Source organism: Staurois parvus, unplaced genomic scaffold (assembly GCF_062004578.1).
Source record: "Staurois parvus isolate SC_StPar_1 unplaced genomic scaffold, SC_StPar_1.0 ptg001125l, whole genome shotgun sequence".
In the NCBI taxonomy this organism is placed as follows: domain Eukaryota; kingdom Metazoa; phylum Chordata; class Amphibia; order Anura; family Ranidae; genus Staurois; species Staurois parvus.
In genome coordinates, this window is record NW_028318921.1 from 77,112 (window position 1) to 84,625 (window position 7,514).

Genomic DNA, 7,514 nt, shown 5'->3' on the forward strand with positions numbered 1-7,514 from the left:
GGTACATTGCACCCCTTTAATGCGAAAGGTTTGATACCTTTTTTTTCATAATTAAAGAGGTTAGCATTTGATTATTCTGAGATAATCCAGCATCCTTAAAAGATTTAGTTCTGTAATAATGAGAACACTCAATGTTCACACATCTTCGATATTGTACAGCAACTGTGGCAAAAGATGCTTGAAGCTGTTGCATCATTATAAATCAGATCTGTGCTATCCTAAATCTGTGTAAAGTTCTCCACACATGTTATGCTCTGACTGTCCAATCTTCTTTAGATCTACCAACAACATTCTCAACCAGGGTTCCTCCACGGGTTGCAAAGGACTCCTAGAGCTGTGTCTGATTGACCTCCCATCAGATGGTGCCTGCATAGTTCTAAGTCCACACCACTTGATAGAGCCAACAGCATGACACCAGTGATATTTTTAACTGTCTGTAAGTGTGGCATTCTGATCACCACTGTAAAGGGCATTCTTCCCACTGGCCACCAGTGCAAGAGGCATTTTCCCAATAAAACCCAAATTAATCTAAGCAAGGGTTCCATGGGTCCTGAAAATTATTTCAAGGGTTCCTCTGGGATAAAAAGTTTGAGAAAAGCTGATATTGTACAACGGACTTCCTGACTGGATGAAAGTTGACTGGATAATTTTGGTAAGTCTAAGTCTTCATATTAACATACAGTCAGGTCCATAAATATTGGGACATCGACACAATTCTAACATTTTTGGCTCTATACACCACCGCAATGGATTTGAAATGAAATGAAATGAACAAGATGTGCTTTAACTGCAGACTGTCAGCTTTAATTTGAGGGTATTTACATTCAAATCAGGTGAACGGTGTAGGAATTACAACAGTTTGCATATGTGCCTCCCACTTGTTAAGGGACCAAAAGTAATGGGACAATTGGCTTCTCAGCTGTTCCATGGCCAGGTGTGTGATATTCCCTCATTATCCCAATTACAATGAGCAGATAAAAGGTCCAGAGTTCAGTTCAAGTGTGCTGTTTGCATTTGGAATCTGTTGCTGTCAACTCTCAAGATGAGATCCAAAGAGCTGTCACTATCAGTGAAGCAAGCCATCATTAGGCTGAAAAAACAAACCCATCAGAGAGATAGCAAAAACATTAGGCGTGGCCAAAACAACTGTTTGGAACATTCTTAAAAAGAAGGAACGCAGCGGTGAGCTCAGCGACACCAAAAGACCCGGAAGACCACGGAAAACAACTGTGGTGGATGACCGAAGAATTCTTTCCCTGGTGAAGAAAACACCCTTCACAACAGTTGGCCAGATCAAGAACACTCTCCAGGAGGTAGGTGTATGTGTGTCAAAGTCAACAATCAAGAGAAGACTTCACCAGAGTGAATACAGAGGGTTCACCACAAGATGTAAACCATTGGTGAGCCTCAAAAACAGGAAGGCCAGATTAGAGTTTGCCAAACGACATCTAAAAAAGCCTTCACAGTTCTGGAACAACATCCTATGAACAGATGAGACCGAGATCAACTTGTACCAGAGTGATGGGAAGAGAAGAGTATGGAGAAGGAAAGGAACTGCTTATGATCCTAAGCATACCACCTCATCAGTGAAGCATGGTGGTGGTAGTGTCATGGCGTGGGCATGTATGGCTGCCAATGGAACTGGTTCTCTTGTATTTATTGATGATGTGACTGCTGACAAAAGCAGCAGGATGAATTCTGAAGTGTTTCGGGCAATATTATCTGCTCATATTCAGCCAAATGCTTCACAACTCATTGGACGCCGCTTCACAGTGCAGATGGACAATGACCCAAAGCATACTGCAAAAGCAACCAAAGAGTTTTTTAAGGGAAAGAAGTGGAATGTTATGCAATGGCCAAGTCAACCACCTGACCTGAATCCGATTGAGCATGCATTTCACTTGCTGAAGACAAAACTGAAGGGAAAATGCCCCAAGAACAAGCAGGAACTGAAGACAGTTGCAGTAGAGGCCTGGCAGAGCATCACCAGGGATGAAACCCAGCGTCTGGTGATGTCTATGCGTTCCAGACTTCAGGCTGTAATTGACTGCAAAGGATTTGCAACCAAGTATTAAAAAGTGAAAGTTTGATTTATGATTATTATTCTGTCCCATTACTTATTATTTTGGTCCCTTAACAAGTGGGAGGCACATATGCAAACTGTTGTAATTCCTACACCGTTCACCTGATTTGGATGTAAATACCCTCAAATTAAAGCTGGCAGTCTGCAGTTAAAGCACATCTTATTCGTTTCATTTCAAATCCATTGTGGTGGTGTATAGAGCCAAAAATGTTAGACTTGTGTCGATGTCCCAATATTTATGGACCTGACTGTAGTTTTGACAAATCTAAAGGAGATGATACAAAGATTGTACAGTTAGACTGTAATATGCAGGGTGCGCTTTGGGCATATGAGTCTTTTATAGGGAAGACATTTTTGGGAGGGTTTTCAATTACGTATGCATTGAGTTCCTAATCTCCCAACCTTGGCTATCTGTATATCAGACTGTGTGTTTAAAACCTTTGCTGAATGGCCATTAAGGTAACTGAAGAAGCCACTAAAAGCTGGCACTGTTTTCAGTCTTCTGCAGCTGACAAGCAAATCTACATTGAAGAGAGGTGTGGTAATGAAGAGATATTGTGCAGTATTACCAAGCACACTCACAAGCAAATTTGAGCAAATATGGCTGCTCCCACATACATAGCTTTTCTTTACTTAAATAGTTTGAAATGGCATTCTGAATGCAGTGAAGACACCTTGTGATGCTTGTATGTAGTTGTGTATAGTGTTATCATGCCCTTGAAGCCTGTAAATCCAGGATACCCTGATACATTTGCAGGAAAAGCTTAGGACTTGTTCCTCTTCCCCAAATACCTATTCATTGGTCAAGTGATGAACAGCCTCCGTATGCTGTAGGACAGGGTTGTCCAACCTGCGACCCACAGGCCACATGTGGCCCAAGGCAGCTATGAATGCGGCCCAACACAAAATCACAAACGTATTTAAGAATTTTGCTTTTTTGGAATTTTTCTGTAAAAATGCATTTACACTTAGTGAACACATGTGGGAAAAGTAAAATTTGTCCGTTTCTCTTTACTTGACTTTTATAAGTTTTATCTTCCCAATGAAAAATATACCTCTCTTTACAATAATGCCTTCTTTGGCAGCACCTATATTTGTAAAAATGTTCAAGGATGAAGCACATGAAGGGCAAAATTAGAACCAAACTATCTGATGAGCACCTTGAGGATTAGTTGAGAATTGCTACTGCATCCATCCAACCATATATTGATGTGTTATTATCAAAAACATTGTCAAATATCACACTAGTTTTATGTTGCCCTCTTTTACTTTAAGTTTAATTACTCAGATAAGTACACTATCTATATCAGTGATTGTTAACTTGGGATCTGCCTGACTTTTTCAGCTCATCAGCTATCCTTATTATTTATGTGTGGCCCAAAACAATTCTTCTTCTTCCAATGTGGCCCAGGAAAGTCACAAGGTTGGACACACCTGCAATAAGGTGTGCAGGTGGGGGGATGTGAGCCTCATATTTGTTCGAAACACTGAGATTTGCATGTGCTTTGGGTAATTGGGGATCCCAGGATGCTGGAAGCACTTGGTGACAGTATGTGCAGGTAGCTAAGGGGACCTGCATTACTTCATTCTATGTTAGGAGAGAAAAAGTCTAATGAAAAAGTGACTCTGCTAAGTTAAATATTATCAAGACAAAGGGTTCCTGCAATAGAAAAGTATTTTAATCTCTGGAGGCCTATGTCTCCTATCTTCCACTAGATAGGTGACCATAAAAGCTCCTCTACTGCAGAGACCTCTCAACCGTATTATGTTTTTAACCTGACAGGGTCACTTTGAATAAAAAAAAAAAGGGATACAACATACAAGTACATTCACATATAGAGTATACAGGCGTACCTTGGTTTACAAATTTAATTCGTTCTGCAGGATTTTTTCATATTGCGAAAAATTAGTAAACCGAAACGCAGTTTCCCATAGGAATGCATTGAAAACCAATTAATCTGTTCAAAACTCTTTATAAATTGTACTTTAAAGGCATAAATACTGTACAGGGACATGATTAAAAATTAATTCGTAAATGCATTGAAAACCAATTAATCCATTCCAGAGGTCAGAAAAAAGTCAAAATAAGTTTTATTTGTTCAAAACTCTTTATAAAGTGCACTTTAACCTCCCTAGCGGTATGATTATTTCAGATTTTTGGTGCTGAAAGCGGTACCATTTTTTTGCATGGAAATATGTAGTTTTTTTTTTGTAGGCTGTAATTTTTAGGAATAACTCACTGAAATCTGTCCGAACAAGAGTCTATTAAACATCCCGGGTATGATAACATTTGAAACATGAAATCATAAATTATAATTTAATAAATAATCATAAAAAATAATAATATAATAATAATACATTTAATTCAATAATATAATCAAACCGAAAACACTGAAATTTGAAATAGAGCGCCAAGTTCGTACATTGCTGAGCAAAGTCGCAGAATTGTTTTCAGTGTCTGATGACGAATTTCCCCACGAATCATTATCACTCAATTCTGCAAGTGGTTCTGATTTACTATTGCTGTTCTCTAGCTGATCTAAACCCGCTTTTGACCTAAAGGGGCACTTTTTGGACGCCACGGACGTTTTTCAGTTTCCAGGCAGAAAGAACAGACAAAATGCAGGCAGGGCACAGGCCAAAGCACTAGTGACAAAATGTATGTGAAATGGTTTGAAACAGCAATGTTTTACTATGAAAAATTTGTTTTGAAAAAAATGACATTTTTTTAAATTTTCAAATTTCCCGCCGCCGCCGGCGCCCGTACGTCCCGACGTCACAGGGACCGGAACACAGGAGGCGGATGCCAGCATCGGCCGGAGGAGATGGCCGGGGACGCTGCAAGGGACACATCGCGGGAGCGAAGGACAAGGTAAGCTCTGCACGGACTCCCTATGCAGCGCCGCATGGTAAGCCCGAGTGTAGCTCGGGGTTACCGCTTTTGGTACTGACATTTTACCCCGAGCTACACTCGGGAATACCGCTAGGGAGGTTAAAGGCATAAAGGGACGTGAGTAAAAAAAAATTTGTAAATGCATTGAAAACCAATTAATCCATTCCGGAGGTCAGAAAAAAGTCAAAAAAGTCTTATCTGTTCAAAACTCTTTATAAAATGCACTTTAAAGGCATAGTACTGTATAGGGACACGATTTTAAAAAAAATTGTAAATGCATTGAAAACCAATTAATCTTTTTGTATTGCGAAAAAAAATCGTAAACCGAGCCATAATTTTCAATGGATTTTTATTCGTAAACCGAACATTACGCTAACCGAGACGTTCGTAAACCAAGGTATGCCTGTATATGTATACATTTCAAATATGCCTCACACAAGAGGGATATGCAGGCTGTTATTTCTGGTCTCTTCTGAAAGTGCTTGTTACCTGACTATCACTGACCTGGCACAAGTGCAGAGATAAGGAACGTTTTGCTGCATGCTGATTCGGGGTCTCTGACTGAGAACTTGTAAAGTCAGAAAAAGCCAAGCAGTTAACGTTTTCAGCAGAATGTCAGCTCACTACCAAACCCCAGTCCCACTACTAAGCCCTTTCAAGGTATGGTGCCTTCATTAGTAAAAGTATTTAAACTGTATGTAAAGTAGCTAACACTATGTAAATACTAAAATACCATTGTGTGAAAATGACTAAAGGTATACTTTTATTTTGTACGAGGGGCATTTAAGTCAAACCTAGACTACTGACTTTATATAAAAAAAGGTCAAATTTCAAGGAGTGGAAACTGCATTTATTTGTCAACATACTCCCCTGCTACATTTATACACTTATCCTAGTGTTTAAATAATGCTTGGAGAGCTTCAGCATACAAAGATTTGCAAGTATGCCTAAAACATTGTATGGCAGCCTGTTTCACTTCATCATCATTGTGTTCACCGTTCCCACAGAAAGATCTGTCTCTTGTGCAATTTAGGTTATGCGTTGATTATCCAGGATCAGGTGTTCCAAGCGCTGAATGTTCACAGGAATGACTGCTGTGGACTGGGAACCACCATGGCCGGGATCATTACTGACGGACGGACGTCCATCTTTGAAATGTTTACACTATTCAAATGTATTACTGCGGCTGGGCATCTCATCACCGTACTGTGCTTGAAGTCTTCTGTAGATATCCGTGGGTTTTACACCTTCGTTCACAAGAAACTTCATCACCACATGCTGTTCCATGCATGCACTAACACTGTTTTCTGCCATCTTGATTAACGGTCTCTGGACTGGCCTGCAACATTTACGCTGCCTATCAGTAATAGGACACACTTGTCGCTTACTACTGCGTGTAGCCACGCTAGCATCTTTTTTTTACCTGTACAATTAAAAGTCTCAGTTTGATTTGAATGCCCCTCGTAGTAACACTGTACAGTGAAGCTCTGTAGCTGATTTTGCAATCGAGTGAACTATATATCCATAGATTCTTGGGGGTTCATAATATGCAATGAGAAACTGGAGAGACCAAAATTTTACTAATAAACTCTTAAACCGAAAACTGTAAATTGTTCTTTCTTTAATTGAATTTGGTTTGTTGTAATATTGAAATGAGTAAAGTAAAATTCTGTAATTATTAAAGTACATCTAAACCAGGGGTCCTTAAGCTTCTTCTTTTACAGACCCCTAATGGATTGCCCAGAAGGTCATTATCACCAGTTCTAATTTTAGGTACCAGTATAACTGCAAAAATTGTCAAAAGCTTGGTTTGACTTTACATATGGAAAGCTAGGAAGAGAACAAAAGACAGAATGTTATTAGAATTTTATCATATATATTTATATAAAACACCAAATACACAAACTAGTTACAGTTTGTGAGATTTTGCTGATGTTTTGTTTTATGCAATTAATACATGCTATTGAGGTACAGTTACTGACATGTTATTCACCTGTCATTTCTCTGCTTTGATTTGAGGTTCAATATTGCAGAAAATACTTGTTAGGAATATCTCTAGTGGGTTCAAAAGGTGATATTTGAAGAGCCAGATTTAGATCATGCAGAGACATAGGAGGTTGTACAGTAGCCACATAAAATACCAGGATTTGAAAAAAGATCACTATGGCTGAGATTTGTATCTTGATGGTACTCAAGGCCAATATAAATTAGATTGTAAAAAAGTTAGGATTCATCACACAAAGTATTTCTTTGCACCAGTCAAAGAAAGGCTTCTATGTGCAACAATTTCGAGTCGTACATTTCCTAGCTTTTAAAAATGTGGGAATTACTGACTCAGAGAGACCCCTGTCTCTCAAGAACTGGGATTCAACAACTCTGCCATTAAAGCCAGCATCTGTGAAGCAGGTTGATCTGGAACACCATAGGGTGTGTGCCAAAAGCGTGATTAGTACCACATCAATCTGGGCCATATCAGTGCTGTGAGTATCATCCAAATGCTCTCTATTTAAATCCTTCAGAGTAGATGAGGAAGGCATT